General features: G+C 44.4%; 1 protein-coding gene across 1 annotated transcript in view; it reads right to left on the bottom strand.

The window, feature by feature from the left end:
* LOC126291641 (interferon regulatory factor 2-binding protein 2-B) overlaps positions 1 to 21,311 on the bottom strand; it is a 74,136-nt gene that overhangs the window by 10,457 nt on the left and 42,368 nt on the right. The gene's annotated exons all lie outside the window — the stretch shown is intronic.

Genomic DNA, 21,311 nt, shown 5'->3' with positions numbered 1-21,311 from the left:
GAAACAGTTTTCACAATTGGTGCATGCAAACTTCATCTGTCTCCTCTTGTGAACTAGCTGAATGCTATGATGATGAAAGCTATGTCAAACAATTTAACTGTACATTACTAATTTTATTCCAGTAATGTGAATATGTCCAAGGACAATAGTGAAAATTTAATCAGCCGTTACAGTGCATCATGTGAAAAGCCACAGAGGTACTGAAATGATTTGTAAAAAAGGCTGAAACAAAATCCACACATTCTGTCTAAAGAATGAGGGGGTTGACAGCTGCTACAGATGTACTCTAAGAAGAATTCTGGCGTATTCTCTGAATCCCCCATCCCTTTTTCCCACAGCCACCACGAGGGAAGTTCAATACAGTTATCTTTTTGACACCAGACTAGGCACTTCAGCTGCACTAATCAACAGTTTTCTTATGTGCACAATGCCCAGGATGTTAAAATGGATCCACTGACTGGTGCAAGTAACACAACAGTCATCCCTCACACAGTGTTTTACGTACATAGCTTTTTTGTTCGAAACTTGTCCATTGCATAATACAGAACCTTTTGAACATGCCTAATAGTTTTTGTTTCAAGTGCATCAAACAGACTGTAATTACACAACAGGCTACAATACAGATGAATCTGTTGCCATTAACTTCACATTGCCATTGTTGACTTCGACGATTACCATCCTAATCAAATTTTTACCTTCGAACCTAACCCTGACCACAGGCTATGCTACAGACGATTAAAAACAAAGATTCCAAGACTTACCAAGCGGGAAAGCGCCGGCAGACAGGCACATGAACAAAACACACAAACACACACACAGAATTGCTAGCTTTCGCAACCGATGGTTGCTTCTTCAGGAAGGAGAGGGAAAGACGAAAGGATGTGGGTTTTAAGGGAGAGGGTAAGGAGTCATTGCAATCCCGGGAGCGGAAAGACTTCCCTTAGGGGAAAAAAAGAACAGATGTGTACACACACACACACACACACACACACACACACACACACACACACGTGCGGATGGATATGTGTGTGTGTGTGTGTGTGTGTGTGTGTGTGTGTGTGTGTGTGTGTGTGTGTGTGTGTGTGTACACATCTGTTCTTTTTTTCCCCTAAGGGAAGTCTTTCCGCTCCCGGGATTGGAATGACTCCTTACCCTCTCCCTTAAAACCCACATCCTTTCGTCTTTCCCTCTCCTTCCTGAAGAAGCAACCATCGGTTGCGAAAGCTAGCAATTCTGTGTGTGTGTTTTGTTCATGTGCCTGTCTGCCGGCGCTTTCCCGCTTGGTAAGTCTTGGAATCTTTGTTTTTAATATATTTTTCCCATGTGGAAGTTTCTTTCTATTATATATATATATATATATATATATATATATATATATATATATATATATATATATATATGGTTGGGGGACGGTGTTTGCTGTATTATCACGCTCTAGGCCTGCACATATGATACCTTCCCAACATACACGGCAATGCAATTCTCTTTTTTTCTTCTTATTTTTGTATACTGAACTAACACAACATTTCACTAATTAATATTATACCCCTGATCACGACCAATATTACGCTAACAAACGTATGTGCTTAGTCACGCCGTAGGCGCCCTGGTTCTGAAAACGACATTTAATTTTAAGTAACAGATACCGCTACTGAAGAGTTAGTAATGTGATTCGATTAACTCTTAAGCCTTGGCTAATTTAAAGTGCAATTTCTACCTCCGTAACCGCTTAAAAAGAAGGTACGTATTGAATGTTGAAGGCACTGCCGGAGGAAAGCGTTAAATGAATGAGGCTTCTGTCATATTTCAGTAACTTTCACTTTTTATGTGTCAATAATTAGGTTCAGCTGAGGTCGAGCTTAAATGTTGGGCATTATTTAGAACTACATACACGTATCGGTTAGTACAACGGATGTACGTGAGCGCTCCCGGCCGCTAGAATGCTGTGCAGGTGGCCACGGTGACGTCACAAGCCGTGACCCCAGGCAAGGTCGTGGAGGGCTAATAATACGGCTGGGCCAGCACCGCTGCCGACTGCTATCGCGGACACGTCGCGCCTACGTGCTCTTGCGCAACGCGTCGTGCAGGCTCGTCTTATCTGACAGGGCACAGTTCACCGTCTCCCCCTCGCATACGTAAGACGTCCCCAAGCACACAACAACCAACCCAACCGCTAATGCAAATAACAAATCTGGTCGTTTGCACAGATGACATTGATATCTCTGCTGGAAAGCGGGTATGATACAATACTTTGAATTTAGAACCATGTCCGGTAGCAAAACGGATGCACTGAGCGACCGCAACCGCTGGGCTGCTGTGTAGGTGCCGCGGTGACGTCACAAGCCGTACACACATACCAGAAAATACACACATCAAAAAAGGTTTGCATCGTCCCAGTTCCCAGAACTCCTGAAGATCGACGTTGCCTGAGTATATTGTATCAGAGACACAGTCCCTTTGACTGTTCAGAAATGTCACTAAACCCGCCCACAGATGTAAACAACCATGCATGAGCAGCGCCATTAGACGGAGGGGGTCCGACGGCCGATCAGTTCCAGTCATTCCACCGGGAAGGAGGTACACGGCTCCTGTTGTCTCTAGTTTAACCTTGCCTAGACGGTCAATACCGCACTTCTATCGCGATTGTTACTTTGTGCGAGGAAGGGCTCTCAACAAGGGATGTGTCCTGGTATCTACGAGTGAACCAACGCGATGTTTTTCGGACATGAAGGAGATACAGAGAGACAGGAACTGTCGACAACATGCCTCGCTCAGGACGCCCAAGGGCGCTACTACTGCAGTCGATAATCGCTACCTACGGATTATGGCTGCTCGGAGGAACCCTCACACCAACTCCACCATATTGAATAATGCTTTTCACGCAGCCACAGGACGTCGTGTTGCGACTCAAACTGTGCGCAATAGTCTGCGTGATGCGCAGCTTCACTCCCGACGTCCATGGCGAGGTCCATCTTTGCAACCACGGCACCATGCAACGCGGTATAGATGGGCCCAACAACATTCCGAATGGACCGCTCTTCACCTATGAGTGTCGCAGATGCCTTCAACCATACAATCGTCGGAGACGTGTTGGAGGCAACCCGGTCAGGCTGAACGCCTTAGACACTATGTCCGGCGAGTGCAGCAAGGTGGAGGCTCCCTGCTAGTTTCGGGTGGCATTATGTGGGGCCGACGTGCACCGCTGGTTGTCGAGGAAGGCGCCGTAATTGCTGTACGATGCTTGAATGCCATCCTCCGACAGATAGTGCAACCATATCGGCAGCATATTGGCGAGGCATACAATTCGCGCCCCATCGTGCACGCGTTATGAATGACTTCCTTCAGGATAACGACCTCGCTCGACTAGAGTGCTGACCACCATGTCTGAGATAGATGGAAAAGGGCTGTTTATGGGCGACGTGATCCGCCGACCACTCTGAGAAATCTAGGCCGCTGAGGAGTGGAACCATCTGCACCAACTGTGTGTCTTGATGAACTTGTGGACAACATGCCACGACGAATACAGGTATGCAGCAATGCAAGCGGGCGTGCTACTGTGTATTATAGGTACCGATGTGTGCTGCAATCTGGAGCATTACCTCTTAAGGTCTCGCTGTATGGTGGTACAACATGCAATGCGTCGTTCTCATGAGCAATAAATGGGCCGAAATGATGTTTATGTTGATCTCTATTCCAATTTTCTGCGCAGTTTCTGGAACTCTCGGAACCGAGATTGCAAACCTTTTTTATGTTAGAGTGGATAATATACTCTCGCGCTGCTGCTCCGCAAGGACATGCAGAATCATTCTGTAGAGTATACACCCGGAAGCTTTTCATGGCGTGTTTCGTACTGTGCTGTTATAGTTGTTAATACATGTTAGTATTCGTATCGTTAGGCTTGGGATGCAACAACATGCTACTGAGAACATTTTCATGTGTACCAATGCACTCTGTGTTATCCTAGGTACATCAACTTGCTAACATGACGATAATGGAAATTAAAACATTTCTTAACAGCAACTGAAGCGACGTTTTACATACATCTTAGTCAATTTTATTTACAGGTGAAACACTTTTTTGGGCCAAATAGATACGCCTGCACTGTATTCCGGTATAATTCTCGCCACCTGTGGCACACTGAAGGTGAGTGTGACAGTAGTTATATTATGAGGGAGATCACAAATCAGTACAAAACTGAACCACGTCCCACCCCCACATCAGACCCGCTTCCGTACAATAGCCTACGAGCAAATAGCAAACTTTCTGAGCGAAGTTAGATCACAAATAGAGATCTACAGATGGCAGTTCATCGGTTCGTCTACTCTTGCCGATCATGTGTCTTTTCGTGCGGAGACGTCAGATTCGAGTGGAAGTGGTAGAAATAATATTCAGATTATTTCGCAGGCAAGGCGAAAAGTGGTTGTCATTTTCCGTGGGTTCACTGCCTGGTTCACAAATTTTCCTATTTTGGTGCTGGAGTGTAGCGCACAATAGTGATAAGTGTTGCAGTTCAGGAAAAACATGACACCCTGCGAAAAGACATCTCGACTGTTACTGAATTCGAACTTATCACAGGTGTGTGTTTTGGCGAGCTATATACTTTTCTAACAAGTTTGATGCGCCTGCTCCGAATCCCGACAGCGCATTACTGACAAAACAAAATACAGCAATTTGTCACCCTAGTCTTATGCAATTTTCTCCACATATAATAAACACTCCCTTAACCATTCGAACGCCACTGTGTCACAGAATGACATACTTTAGAGCTCATGCGGATCTAACGTTTCACAGAGAAAATAACACCACACAGCAGTTCATAGTCCACAGTCTGCGATTCAATGACAGCAGGCGTTGTAGCGTAATGCCCCGCCAACGCCAGCAGAGCTTTGGCAGTCTTCTGCCAAGGAGGCAAAGTCCTCAGATTACATCCTCAAATACAGCTTACCTCGGAATCACATTCAACAACTCGTGGTGTTAGCTTAACAATGGAATGTCCCGCCATTTCTACAGCCCTTGAATGTGGAGTTTCTCGTGTCGTCTAGGTGGCCTCGTCGTCGATTGGGCGAACGCCCACTGGTGTACGGAAAAAAAAAAATCTGGACCCTATGGAAACACCCGAAACAGTGCACGAGCATCAGTGCGACATTACTGACGACACCAGTATTCATTCCATATGTTACCATATTTCGGTGGTTGATCTGGCAGTAATATCAACAAGTGCCTGGGGTACACGACCAGGCATTATGAAACCTAAGCTCTACTAAGGCACCTGCAGAACCGTGCCAGCCGGAAGCCACTGACGCCCACGCAGCCTAAAATCCCCTGAGCCGTCGCTATTTCTGAGCTGCCGTGCGTCAAACTGCTTTGCGGCAGCTTGCTGGGTAGCGTGGAAACTTGGGCTGTTGCTGTTCGTTCAGCTTGCATCTTCTTCGACGCCGACAATACTTCCACTTTCACTGAATTCAATGTGTAACTGATGTTGAAAGTACATACTTTAGTAAACCTGTGAACTACATCGGACGTTGGGAATCTTCGTAAAAAACTGTTTATGATCGTCTTCCTCTCACATGTCATGTAGAATCACAGAGTGCAAAAATACTTAAAGGGTGTCGTCGGGGCTTTAAAAATCTCCATTTGACAGTAGGATCGTCAACAGTCACGTACCTTCCGCTGGACGAGACACGGAGGATAGGTTTTCCAACAAAACCGCAACGCTGCCACTATCGTTCTTCACCAGGTAAACAGTGGCGACGAAAATTTCTGCGAGCACCATGGTTCGAATAAGCTGCCTCCAGACAGAGTGCCGCTACACTATGTGAGTTTACGAGCTGTATAGTAACGTAATAGAACGACATAACTCCCTCCTTAACCTTTGTTCACGTGTGTGCACTTCGGTGCTGATGGCAAAGATCTTTAGTTACGGTGTATTTTTAAGACGGAGTTAACTTTAATCTTCTACGCGCACTCTTCGACTTTCGGCCATGGGGATGGTCGGAGTAGCTTAACTTCAGCTACATTACATGCTATCTCGGGGTAACACGGCGATTAAAAGTATTATTTAGATTTCACAGGCAGAATTTCGGCGAACGATAGTTCCGCGCTTTGCTTCTGTACAAGACGCAGTGAGCAGAATTGTCTTAACGCTGCCAGTGCTCAGGAGTTAGACAATACTGATCGACACTATTCCATTTTTATAGTTGAATGTATTTCCACCGACAACCTCGCCTAGGCTAATAGTGCGCTTACAGCAGTCAAATTGGTTCTCATGGGGACGTTACGCTCCACCTTTTTGTAACAGCACAGTTTATATGAAGCAAGATGGTGAATGACCTCCGGCCTTGATACGTCATCATAGTGAGGTATTGATAGCAAGAGGGAGGAGAGGGGCGTGAAGGCTACGTCAGAATGGTCTGAACCGTACCACATCTGTCGCCTCAATGTCAGTATTTTACTGTTACTGTTCGCTATTCTGTAGCGGGAACATCAGCAATTCGCGATCGAACGTCATCGACAATTACGACGCACAGCTAGTTAACAACGATGTAGTGTGGATGCGGTCGGTTAGATGGAAGCACTGGTGCAGTGTACTTGGACCTGGCTTGGGGGCTAGGGACCGGGGATTTTCCTGGCGCGTTGAGAGGGGGAACCACACCGGACCAGGTCCGGGCGACCTCAGGGGAACCGGCCGCTAAAGGTCGCTCTATGCTAATGCAGGACCCGGCCAAACCTGCACCGTTACCAACTGCTGCTTTCCGCGGGTGTGCACAGTCGAAATAGCAGCTGATACCATGCTACGTCCCATCTCAGCAACGCCTTACTGCGGATAAATGTTTATTTCACTCCTGAAATCTTGACAACGGATGTTTCTGCGATGGTATGGTGTTGGACAGTAATAAACGATTCTATACGGTAGTTAATTTTGAATAGCTTCTCAAGTTCTTTACCAGAAGGATTTTCCCCACTTCTATTTCACAAATATGGCAATCTGTCGCTTCCCCGTTTAGTCTGCACGTGAGGAATACCTTTATTGACAGCGCCGAAATCCTGCACATCCAACGCATACAGCAGCAGTAGGCCTACGCACACAGCAGTACTCACGCACGAGCGACCACGTCAGCGCTGGCGCGATGCCAGCGCAGCTATCCGACACTCCCGGAAACTTGTCAGCAGCTTCGACCACCATTCGCACGCTTTTAGCTTCTCACCTGGCGATTTGTTAGCAGTCACCGCGCAACAGATACAGCGCTTAGGAAAGATACGAGTTATTTTCGGAAAAAAATACCTACAACAGAAAATATTCCTGAATCAATTATTTACGTGAATTCTGAGGTTTTCCCAGCGTTTCGATGGACGGGGCATGTTTTCGGATTTATTTGTATGTTTTCGGCGGGTGGCGTAGGTGAGTGGCGTATGGGGAATATCGAGTTGTACTGACGTATAAAACCCCACAGATGATTTATACGGGGGGCACGTTTGCGGAAGAACAGCATCTGTGTCTAATAATGAAGATCATGTAATAAGATGAAAACTATTAATGTACTACTTCCATAAATGCAAGGCAACTGATCTTTAACTGCGCAATAAACGTAAAAAAAAAGGTTAACTCCCCATGAAGGTATAGAGACAGGACTAAGTCAGTTTCGTGTACTACATGGAGAACTTTTTTTATTTTAGTTTGAATAACTTGTTCTACAGCCGTACCTGCTAGTTGCTAATAGCTCTTTAGTAGGACATAATTTCTTCACTATTTCGTTTTGTAATTCATATTGTTCATTTGCACTGTTCTGGGTGGACGGATTAAGCCGATAGCTTCCGCTGTTTCTGCCGAGTTGGAACATTAGCTAATGTCAACCGCTGAAAGTGCTTTAATTGGATTCTAATTTTACATGATAGGAATTTTAAGCAGTCTTTAGCAATCATGTACATATTTTGCACGTTTGCTCTAAATTCATTCGCCCGATTTGGCATCAACTAATCAGCACGTTCTACTTTGCCACGTTCGCTCAACGTGTAGCGTTGCTGTGACATGTGCGTCTGATTTGTTCGACCTACGGAAAAAAAATTTGGACACAAAATAACATTGGCTAATACATCTATATACCCTTTTGCGACCTCATTCATTGCGCTTACGTCATTAGCCCACTGGAAATGCGGACCCCTTCCTTCCTTCCCCCACCCCCAAAAAGAATTTGCGACGCAACACTAGTTGCCTCACCCTACATACAATGAGGTTACAAAATTCATGGAATAGCGATTTGATAAAAAGGGCAGTGCATTGGTGGAGCTGTCCTCTGGTCCAACTGGACTTGACTGACTACTCGTATACCATTTGGAGCCATTGACTGATGAAATTTTTATGGATGACAATGCGCCATACTACCCGGACACGATTGCTCGCGACTGATTTGATCCGGACCCCTCATCTCCTCAGTGGGCCCGCAAGGCGCGCGTTGTTCAGGCCGCTGTCGTGTCGTGCGGTAGGTCGCGGCAGCTACCCTGTAACTGCATTTTATTGCTCCGCAGTTAAGTTTAACGACTGCGGTTAAGAACAACGGCGCGTGACCCGAGCTGGCAGGAAAGGTCGCAGTGCACAGAGGCTAGCGAGAGCTGACGCGATGGTTTGAAAAGCTGCACACGCATTCCAGGAAACAGGCGATTCAGATTTAGGTTTTGCGTCGTACGATTTAACAGACGTTGAAGCATCTACTGAGAAACTTTATACGCCCACGGTAGAAGGGTGATTACTGTGTTAGCTTGCATCGCTTTAAAGCAAATCCCACGAGTTATTTTTTCCCGTAAGCTTGTCCAATATTTTAGAGGGAGAATTTTCTTTGAGGCTACAGCTGGACAACTTAGCTGATTACACGAACTGAGAATGGGCCTCCGATCGCGAAACTATTCGCAAACAAAGAAATGTAAGAAGTATAATGGAAAAGAAAATGCAGTTGTGGAACTAATATTTCCAGAAATGCGCCAGGGCAGGCATAATCGAAAGGGCCGATTTCCTTCCCCAATGTGACCGTTGTTCCTTTGCTTTGTCGGCAATGTGGCGTAAAAGCTGATCACTTTTACAAGCAGCGAACCTATGGCCTGATTGCGATGGTGCATGTCAGAGCATTAATGCGGTTCAATCTTCAGTTTGTTCAAACAAAGAAATGGCGACTTCGCTTCCGTGCACTACGGTGACTGATAGTTCTTTTCATTTATTGGCTCCTATCTCTACCCAGTCCGCCCCGAAAGCTGAATGGTCAGCGTGACGGACAACCGTCCTAAGGGACCCGGGTCAGATTCACGGCTGGGTCGGGGATTTTCTCCGCTCAGGGACTCATCATCATCATTTCAACCCCATCCGGGGCGCAGGTCGCCCAATGTGGCGTCGAATGTAGTAAGACCTGCACCAAGGCGGCCGGACCTGCCCGTAAGGGGCCTCCCGGTCAATGACGTCAAACGCTCATTTCCGTCCTACCTATACAGCTATCTTCACACAGTTTTTTTTGCATTTAACTCTTTTTTTGGCTGGTTTATGTAAGTTGGATACAATATTTACAAAAAAGTACATCGTGATATATATCTAGTTATAATGAAGGTTCATAATTAGATACTATTTGTAACTGCATTTGGTCAATTAAAACGAAGTTGAGAGTAAAATAGTAAGATAAAGTCGTGATGAGAAGTACACACTAAATAATTGTATAACAAAATACATTTACGTTACTGATACAACTATTGCCAATATATATCCTGCATAAGTCAGTCGGTTGCACTTCACTGCATTGTGTACACTAACAAGCAAATTCAAATTTACAAATCTGTTGCACCTTGATTTAACACAGATTTATCTGATTGCCTATGTCTATACTACTACTTATTTTTTCTGCACACAAGAAGCGAAAGTGTTCCTTGTACATCCTGTAGTCTCCTGTCGCCTGAAGCGTCAGTGGAGGTGTTGGAACAGAACATTTTAACGAACTGCTGTCTTCGATTACCAAAGAACAATTGGTCGTCGTCTCTGTGACTCCACATTCGCAAAGCGCAGAGTTTGAAGAAAGCCAGAATGTGTAATGGATACTCACTCACAGCACTTGTACCCAGACTCATTTCGCTATTAACAGTGAAACAAACACTTCCTCGTGTAAATATTCTCAACGATGAAGTGCATATGATCTACGTCGCCGTGAGGATTTCGTTTATTTTATGATGGCTCCTGTATCTACGTAGCAATAGTTTTAGTATTCGACTTTTAGAGTCTGGACGCATTCGTTATTCAGTGTATACATTACACAAGACGTTAGGTCACTGCTACCAGAACTGAAGAGAGGTTGGCATCGACAGGGGAAAACCAAGATAACGCTGCAGCAGAAGGTATTTATCTAAAGTTGGAGTGAATAACGAATGTTCAGTATCCACTGAACAGTGGACGCTACTTGGGCGACTTGGGTGTCCCTAAACCTGTAGGGGGAAAAAGTATCGACAGCTTAACGGGTAATCGGAACAGCGCGTTGCTTCACTTTGTCGCCGTGGTTACATGAACAATTACGACGTTTTAGAGAAGAATTTGATTATACCTCACAATGCAATTTCTATGTGGAAAATTTCGACAGCTGCGAACGGCCCGACGAGAAGACTGAGTTCGACAGTACTGCGATGATCCACTGCGATGGACGCAAAGAACAGCTAAACGAAGCTTCCAGGCGTCAGAACGCCGACGACCTGGCAACATCGCACGCGACTACGCCCGCCGCGCTCTTGCCATCGCCTTTAGTACTCAAGCCATACAGCATTCTATCCTGTTCTGGAGGGAAAATTTGCCCCTTCTCCCGCTGCGGGAACCCCTGCACTTTGTGAAACAAGGGATTGTTATTGACAGTCTTCTCCCCTACATGTGGAGCGTCAGATTAACTCAGAACAAAATACACCAGTGGTGGATGTTAAGTTGTAACAGAACGTAAATTTCCCATGATCCTACAGAAGGTAATGCGCCGTGAATTTAGAAAGTCACATCACAAAGTCGCAACAACTGAACTTGTTGGAAATACTCCGCAATAAAATTGCAAAGAAACTGGAAGACTTTATATTCAAATAATGACCTGTATTCATAAGGAAACATCCATGGATGAGACGTGTGAACGTTTACGAAAGAATACGAAGAAACACGATGAACTATTGACGTTTAGATGAAAAATTATCAAGGGATATTTAGGACATGTAATGGACGATGATACCAGTGAATGTAGGCTCAGACAAAAAATTGTACAAACTGTTGAAGGGGAGTAGGTTGAGCTGCATAGTAAGTGTGTGACGACAGAACCTAATACATCACAGTTTGGAGAAACAGTTGTTGGCCCGTGGAGAAAAGGAGAACCCAGAAGCCGATGCGGGTTAACAATAAAGGTGACGCAGCAAAAATAGATAGAATAGTCATCCAACGCATTAGATAGAAATAACTGAATGAGGCTTATGGAGTAGCCATAAGATCGATAATGCCCTAGTGAATAACCAATAAATAAATCACTTAAACTATATATTTGAGACACTCTTGTTCGCCCATGCAGGAGCAAGAAATCAACTGGAATGAGCAAGGGCAGAGTAGCCTGAAGTTCCTATGAAGTTAAAATTGTATACGAAAGCGCCGGATACCCGCCGTTTTTGGTCCCCCCCCCCCCCCCGCCGTTTTATTTCGCGCTACCCTTACGTCATGTTACTACACACATCAAGATGGTGCAGAAAAAAAAATTAAACTTGTTTTATAGTTTCTGTGAGATAGGGAACACTGTCGATTTCGCCGTTTATCAGTTTAAAATACTGACTACGCGTCACTGCAAACAGTGCACAGTCTTCAAGAATGAAGCAAACATTGAGGGGAAATACTGATTATAGGGCTCTAATCTTATCGGAGCCAGTGTTGCGAGTCACAGCAGCAAGTTGTAAATAGCACTCACAGAGAGAAAAAGCTGGCCGTTATGTCAGACGGCATAGCTCTTAATGAATGGCCGAGACAGCAAAACACCGCCTATGTCTGACCTGGTCTCCGTTATCATACCTACCGTTTAGCAGAGAAGGGATAAACCATAGTGGAAACATACTTTTCATACCTTTTAAAATAGATTTTTTATTCCTTCGCAGCTAATCGAACTATAAAAAGGTAATCCAAAAGACAATTCCGGTAGTTACATGATTCCAAAGTAAGCGACAGAAGTTACTCGTATCCTGACTTCAAGTCTAGTTACTGTTCAGCGTGTGCATAATTCACGGAAGATCGATAAGCAATTAACTGAGTTTTTAAACATACCGACAGCAGCGAGTCGCTTATACTTAATAATTTATCGATCTAATGTTCGTTATGGCAACCCCAAATACACACGGAAGTCAATAAACAATGCGACTGTGTGAATGCGCGGAATACTGGCCGAAGAGTCTGCGTTCTCACTGGTCGTGCGATCAGAATCCACTCTCTTCCTGTCTTTTCGACGAGCGTCCCACTCCATTAGAATTCTGTTTAGCCTTGACAAACATCTGACACAGAAAATATATACTTTTTGAAATGTATCATTATTAAACAGGCAATTTCTACTTTTTGAAATGTATCACTATTAAACAGGCAATTTCAAGCGTAGTACTTACACTAGAAAAAACTTTTTATAACTGAAAAATCGTTTAGCAACCCTCTTCCAACTGTTTTCCTAAACGGCGTAAGATGATAACAGTAAAGAAATCGAAATCAGCTATAAACGCATGTTACGTTCTCGCTCACGAAACTTCGAGTACAGCATTTAATATTGAAATCAATTTCCAAAATTCCTAAATAAAGATACGCAAACACAAGTTATTTTATGAGACAGCAATGATCTTGCGAAGGAAATATTCGTCAACGGAAAACATTTTCACATGTAGATCTATTTCAAAACACACGGGAGTAAATTTGATGCGAATACAAGCATATTTTCCGGTAACATAAAGGGCGACTCCGATGTAATTTTCTGAACTGTTTCAACTACTTTCGAACTTACATGTGATATGGAGACTTACTGACTGAAGTTCGGATATAATAAACTACACCGTGTTGCGTTCCGATCAATGCTGACATCGAACCCCTGTTAGTTAAGGAAATATTATGCAATTTCATGACAAAAACTGAACTCTGGACAAAAGAATTATTACACCTTCGTAGCTCTGTAGTTCAAATTGCGTAAGCTGAAAGGAGTGGGGTACGTAGCGCGCTTGGCGTGAGAAACTGAGCCGTATCACGCCATGAATTATCCCACTCACGCCACGCAAGCAGCCAGGCACGCACGCTCGCACACACAAAGGCCTGCTGTCGCGTCCGCTCGCGGCTACCCAACGTGGCAACGCCGCCGGAGCGATCGCGCAACACCGCATGACGCGTCCGTTGGCTACGTGCCCTGCCGCTGTCGCTGCAGGCCAGACGGGGGGGAAGCCGGGAACGTTCGTTACGCGCAGCGCAGGGACACGAAAGGACGTGGAGGAAAGGAAGGGGGCACGAAAAAAAGAAAGAAACCGGCATCGGGGGGGGGGGGGGGGAGGGGAGGAGAAAACGAGTGGCACGCTGCTACGTCGGCCGCGGCGGGCAGGCTGCCAGGCGTGGCGAGCCATGAGAAACGAAACGGGCTGGCGGCGCATTCCAGGCGCCGAGGCGCGGCGGAGGCAGCCGAGCGTGACGTCACGCGCGACGCCAGCGACCGCGTGACTCACATTGCGCCGCCGCAGCCGCCATCTTGCGCGTTACGCGAGGGCCTTCTCGCGGCTCATCTGCACTCGAGCATAGTACGTGGCAATGGGCACACACATGGTGTACAATCATGGCTTTAGGCTATACACAGCAGACATGGGCATGTCTGTTGATTAAACTATGAGAATCAGGCGCACCTATTACGCAAGCAACTGTTCTTGTCAATGCCCAATGTTTCAGCACTCAATGTCTACAGTGGACACTTCGTCAATTCTGTAAAATTCAGCCATGTTTTACGTGATTCCTAAGCTGAAATTGCGTCTAAAACTTTTATGCCTTCTGCAAATATTAGAACTACTTGACATTCTACAAAAGACTGAAATCATCTCAACAGGCATAAAAATATTTGGGGGTAAATTTCGTTCTTTACACATGTTTACACTGTACGAAACTGAATAAAAGCATAAAAGCAACATTGGCACAAATGTGCTAAAATATATCTGAGCATTACATAAAAGTTAGCTGCGTAATAAGAGAGCGTGAATTCTCATAATGAACTGCCAGTTTCAATTGCAACCTCCTGTTCCAGAGGCGGGCCGAAAGAGAAGAAAATTTAGTATTACTCTACTTTATAAGCCAAAATTTCTGTAATTTCACCCTCGTGGTCATCACCTGAGATAAGTTCGAGAAACTGATATTTGTCTACTCGCACTGGAACACGGGCTTTTTTGAGTACGGGTCTCCACCCTGCGATGTTCAGTGAAGACGAAAAGACTATTTTACAGAAGCGTTTGCACTATTCATCAGGTTTCATTTCCAATACGCTTCCAGTTTAGGTGGAAAAAAATTGTGTGATTGTCTACAATGTCTTCAAATCGAATTTAAAATTTTTCCTTTTGGCATAGTCCTATACTTTAGTTCCTACCAGTAGTTGACAATATTTTTGCTGTATTGTGTCATTAATTCCCGTAAAGCCTCATTTCTTCGTGCTTCATGTTCAATTTATAAATTTTCTAATCATCCTGTGACCTTGTACTGATTCGTTTCATGACTGAGTAGCTTTGGCTCACTTGGAAGTTATTAAAATCAATAGTGAACTTACCGTTAAACCTTTGACTTACTTAACACCAGTTAATATTTGTGTTCTATTCTAATAGCAAGTTGCGGTAGAGCTGCGCCCTGGAAGGCTTCTTTGTCCGAGAGTTACCCTCCCTCAGGCAGTGCGCGTAGCTCCGGGTCGGCCTTTAAATTTAGCGCGGAGATACTGACCAGCGCCGTATTTTTGGCACCAACGGACAAGTCCATCCCGTTGCGGGGCACGCCGTTCTAGTATTATGCCGGGGTTTTCCTTCACCACGGGTGCATCGTACCACCAACACAAGGGCAAGTCGTAGCCCCCTTCCACTATAATAGTGTCCTCCGCACTTTCGAGGCCATGCATCGCCAATCGCGACGCAGATCTTGGAACTGTGAGAGTGGATTCATGTGTTCTGGAGCCTCCAGAAAGATTACTCTTTCAGAATACTATCAGTGCTGTAGCTGAAAAAGTAACAGGCCATCAACGCACTGCAGAAACCTGTGTCAGAATTAATTTTCCAATGTCTGGAAGGGAGTGCAATTACCTTATGATACGCTGACATATTAATAAGTAGTGGAGCCGGAAGTACTAGACTAAGTGAGGAAATATGTCTACGGAACTTCCGGGAACATTAAAACGGCGCCATGGCAACGATCTTACCGACAGAGTTCTGGTTCACAGCCTTACCTCTCTCCCAGTACCTCTCTCATTCCTTCCAATCCCCACAGTTCTCCTACATATCCTTTGTTACAGGAGTGGTAGTCCTGCTAGGTATATACAACTTCGAAGTTACGATTGAGATACACTGCACAATAATCAATACTGCCATGTATGCAACACTTCACCTCAGGAAACTTACTATATGCACGAATGTGAGTAGCCTTACAGATGCAAACCTTTCTTCGCTAATGTATTGATCTTTAATTTCGAACTCTTCATTGCAACACTGTGCTAAAATAGCACTACCGCTGGCGGAATGAGCGTCGACTGCACGTTTTGTTATTATCAGTTGGATGCAATGACTTAGCCTCTCCAGCTTCTGTTGTCTCGTGCCTTTCAGGCACCTGATTTGTTGCTTACAGTGCGCCTGTAGCTTTGTAGCATTCAATTTCAAAGGTACAATAATAAGTCTTCTAATATATGTTTATGCAACCTACGAATCTTACACCGAGAGTTCACTCACTATCCGTGACCATTTAATATTCTAGATTTGCTTCATCACTGTGTCTGATGTCTTTTATAATTCTTTACGGACTTTTAAGAATTTTCATATTAAAAATTCTGGGCTGTTACCTTTCAGCAAGCCCTTTTAATTAAAACAAAAATACTATGTCGGACCAATGGAAAGATTTCACGTCGTCATATGAGTTAATGCCGATGTGTAGATTATTTTATGCTTCAACCATAGACATATATACCATCTGGGAGTCGATGCGGATCAGATTAGATTGATTAGTCACCGCAAATCAGGAAAATGTGTTAAAATGGGGCGCGGCGATGGTTGCTTCGGTAACAAAAAAGAAGATAAGGTAATGATCAATAAGAAGACAGTTTTAACCGCACGGGGGGGATTCACTTGAGCCAGTGGTCATCCAGCACGTTACTAGGAAGGGTATGCTCTTCCAGTCACTGTCCTACTCAGTATTTTGCCAGCGTTACAGCTCCAAATAATAACATGCTCCTGTAATACAAGGAGATTTTTTTTAATCACTATTTCTGACAAGTCATATTCTTCTTCATTTTCAGGCAGTGCCTCAGTGAAAACTCATCTTTTGCTAGGCATTTTGAAATAGACGAATGTTGGAGTGTGTAACATCCTAACGACATCCGAGACCATTATCAGAATGAATAACAGCTCAGTTGGGCAATGCTGGGGACAGAATAGTCATGACCTTCGCAGACACCAGGAAATTCCGTTTATTTGGTACTGCAAAACTGGATGACTTTTAAGGCGACTAAATCCCGCTACAACAAAATACTAGTACAACGTCATTTGGAATTCAGCCTTCGGCTACTTTTGCCACTATCTCTCCCAAACTGCCAAAACTAAAGTATTAAACTATGGCTATAGTCTTCATACTAGACACCGTGAAAACTTGTGATAAATACCGAGGAAGAGGCTTACTGAGCTCGGCATATTCGAATTTTAGCAACATCGTCAAAAATAAACTGTACTCATTATGAACCGATCATGGGTGACGGGTATTTTTCACTGAATCTACTTAATACACAACATAAAAACAGAGTTCAATCTAGAAACACACATTGCCTTTATCGACTTCAAAACTGTTGTCAACAGAAACAAATTATTACATATTCTGCCAGATGATTTGTGTTCTCCAGCCATTTATCGATAATATATACAAAATTTACAGAACACATTTAATCTGTGTCAAGAAAGAGAGATGATTATCAGAATGGGGCAGAATACACACAGGAGTACCTCTGATCAATCTTCTCTATTATTAATACGAATACAATCAAGTGTAGACAAATGCCACACTACTGTATTCAAATAAAACATACAAATCGACGTGTTTTACTTTTGGCAAATAATTAACATCTTATAGAATCTTCTGAAGCTGACCTGCGGTGTTCTGTACACAGGTGTTATATCTAGAAATACGGCGTGGACATCAACACAGAAAAAAAACTATGACCCTTTGCGTAAAATACCTAGCACAAACAAAAATATGTTTGAAAAAATAAAGCTCAAGAATGACTGAAGGCATTCACATATTTAAGCCATACACTATCCGTCAGGATGAAATAAGACCTAGCTAAAAAAAGCCATCAGGTATACAAAAACTTTGACAATCATTAAAAATGTAGTGAAACCACCTACAGTAAAGAAGCACACCACAGAACGACTTTACCAGACCATTTGAAGACCTGTTCTGCACTGTGCTTTGGCAAAGAAGGTGGGACAATAGAGGCAAAAGGTGTGAAAAGACACAGCCTGAGAAATGAAATTCAGACTGATAGCTGGTTATACAGCGTGGAATTACAAAAGGAATGAATATGTGTCTAAGGACCTACAAGTAGAACCCATCGCACATTATACACGAACTACGAAAACAATTGGAGAAACGTGTTACGAAAACAATTCGAGAAAACTTATCACGCATGGGTCCAAAGAGGATTCCAAAATCCATGGCACACTACCACGCCAATAGTGGAAGATCTCTAGATTGAATAATAAAAGAAATGGCACGAGACAGTACAAACGGCTTAACTTTTGGAAGAATGATGACGATGATAATGACGAATCATCCTGCCGGTGGACGAAGGAAACAGACTATTCACAGTCCAGTACGTAACGATAGAGGAGCAGTGGTTGGTACCTCTGAATGTTTGTGACATGAGTAAAAACTTATATCCGCAGCGAGCAATTACAATTACGATCTACTCTGGTAGCAACAGGAAAACCCACTTCGACTGCAATAGCCCAATGGCTGGAAAGTTTGCCCGCACACCCTACGCGGGCCCCAAGCGTCAAGTTCAAGTATACCGAGAGAGAGAGAGAGAGAGAGAGAGAGAGAGAGCATGTACGCTCAACGGCCGTGGGCAGCGGACGGGATACAGCTGCGCGCTGGCGATCTGCCAAAGGCTTGCTGCGAAATTGTTGGGCAACCTCAACAGCCCACTGAAAGCTATACTCTCTCAACTGTTCACCGCAATACAGCCGATGACACAGGAAAACGCATCAACACACACTGTTGCGTGGGCGTGAACAGCAAATGGGATATCAGTTTATCCCTTAAGCCTTAAGGCGTTAAGACATCGCTAAATCATATTGGGTGTGAGCTTAGAAATGCTGCAAAGAGACGTCGCTCAGAGAAGTATTCTCCACTCCATTACATTTTGACGCAGTATCGGTATATAACGTAAGGCATTACTACCTGCAAATTCGACACGTAAAGGGTAATTTCGCGTTCTGAATTTAGCTATGTGATTGCATCGCCTTTTATCTCCAGGATACGTCTGCTTCAATCTTTACCCCTCCAACGTGCCTTCATTATGCCGCAGAGGGTGAGAGGAAAACAAAGACGCGACGTACTTCATTTCGAAAGATGATCTAACAGCATTTTTAAGTATCGCCATCTGGGAGGTGCCAGAAGCGTAGAAATGCCCTCATTACACCGAAGTTAAATTACGGCCAAACTAGTTCCGCTTGTTTTTCTTCTCCTTTAAAAAGTACAGTGACCAACCATACTCTCCTGCAAAAGTCAGTACTGTCATACGATTATATTCAAAAAATGGCTCTGAGCACTATGGGACTCAACTGCTGTGGTCATTAGTCCCCTAGAACTTAGAACTACTTAAACCTAACTAACCTAAGGACATCACACACATCCATGCCCGAGGCAGGATTCGAACCTGCGACCGTAGCAGTCGCACGGTTCCGGACTGCGCGCCTAGAACCGCGAGACCATCGCGGCCGGCGTCTATATTCAAAAGCGCCACTGATCATATCTGCTACATCGTTTAGCTCAACAGAATAATGGTAATTCTATTGCGCTTTCTTACGGCATTCAGGTCTTGTTTTCGTTTCTGTTGAATAACAGTCTAGGATTGGCAAATGAGTTCTACAGGTCCAGAATTCAAATGGTTCAAACGGCTCTGAGCACTATGGGACTTAACATCTGAGGCCATCAGTCCCCTAGAACCTAGTTAAACCTAACTAAGGACATTCGCACACATCCAGGCCCGAGGCAGGATTCGAACCTGCAACCGCCACGGTCGCGCGGTCCCAGACTGAGGCGCCTAGAACCGCTAGGACACAAAGGTCAGCATGTCCACAATTCTGTTCGGTAAAAATGTATCTCCGAAAGTAGTTTGTGTGATTATCTCGAGTACCGGTTGACAAAGTGGTGGGTCGTTAATCAATACCCCCACGCTCCACCAACCTCGATGTGAACTAGTGATGGTGCAAATTACATGTTGGTGTAGGGTGAGCAAATCGTACGACCCCTGCCGTTTAGCGCCTTTGCCCACGTGGCGCTCCCCACACACGTGCTCTCACAGCTGGTTGGCGCCACTACCTGCGCATTCTGCCTTGCCGCCCGGAATAGTCGCCCGAGCCTATTACCCAACGACCGGGAATGAAAGGGGCCCCGAGAGGAAATAAATAAAAAACGGCGCGCAGCCAACGCAGCAGAGGCAGTGGGCCTAGCGCGCATGCGCGAGCGGCCGCCATGTTGTCTACTGACGTCACGTCCCGGACGTGACAGCCGCGTCCATTGGATGTGGCCGTAGGTAAGGAAGCCAGTGCCGCCTCATCTGCCTTCCTCGGCACGAAATTTCAAGCGATTACCGGTGACTTGAAATTTGGAATGAAATTTTGGCATTTATCACTGCGTGACATACTGACTGCAAAATCTCGTCTCCCTGTAGCAAACTTAGAGCGGGAAATCGATGGAAGTCTCTTCCAGAGACTGATGGTTCCGTTCATTTCTTGACTACAGATCTTTTTACAATGAAGCCTTATGCATGAAGAGTTCTCCACACCCATAATTGTATGTAACATAAAACATAGCATTAATCACAACAGATGCTGAACGTTCTGGCAATCTTCATATGCTGTGCTACGACCCTTACCTGACTACACGCATTCATTTACAATGAAATTGCAGACTATGCCTCAATACAAACAAAACATTAACATTTGGACTGTTGATCGATGTCTGGCACTAGAAAATACCCTATGCTGTGCGTTCTTTACCCACACAATTCAGAAAATGTGAAATAATCTAGAAAGTCTGGAGCCTGAGACATTTGAAGGCATTTGAACGGCGTTGACTGAGCCTGTTCCTACAAAACATCCCTTTATTAAAGTAGTAAACATTTATTTAATGTAATTACTGCCAGGGCGTATATCTGGTAATAACTTAGCAGGTACAGCCACAAACTCATAATAACGAATAAGTAAATACCGAATGTTGCGAAAAGTGTCTTATTTTGATGAAGGTGGCCAAGTTAAATGGTAAATCCAATAACAAGGCTGAAGTAGCCAAGCTTACATATGTCAAGTCACAAGAAGATTAAATGGTAACTGACATATCTTTTAGCTTTCCTTTTTAAAAGTCAGTAAAAAATAGCAAACTTTCCCAACGATTTCATTTTAAATGTAAACTAACATACAAATGACAACCACATACGTTATACTTATCAAACAGCTCAGCTCACCGAGACGAAAAGCTATTTATTGGGCAGTGAAGTAAGAAGTCGCGCGAAGGGTCAACTAATAGCAGCTGGAGTCCAATGGAAATTATGTTGCTATCGATCTCCATCGCCGTGTGGTTTCTCTCAATTTCTTTGAATCACGGCGCAAAAAAAAGTTACAGAGGATATTTCTTGTAAAACAGTTTGTAACAAAATGAGAAACAGAGAGAGATGTGGCAAGAGAGGAGACGCGGAATTTGTGGGGTTTCTCACGCCAGAGGTTCACACGCAGACTTAGTCCCGTGGGATAGCACAAAGGCGCCCGCCCAGCACTGGCAAAGCCCACACAGATGCTCCCCGCGGTAAAACCTGCTTTATGTG

Source organism: Schistocerca gregaria, chromosome 9, assembly GCF_023897955.1.
Source record: "Schistocerca gregaria isolate iqSchGreg1 chromosome 9, iqSchGreg1.2, whole genome shotgun sequence".
NCBI lineage: Eukaryota > Metazoa > Arthropoda > Insecta > Orthoptera > Acrididae > Schistocerca > Schistocerca gregaria.
This window is presented reverse-complemented; position numbering and strand designations above follow the sequence as displayed.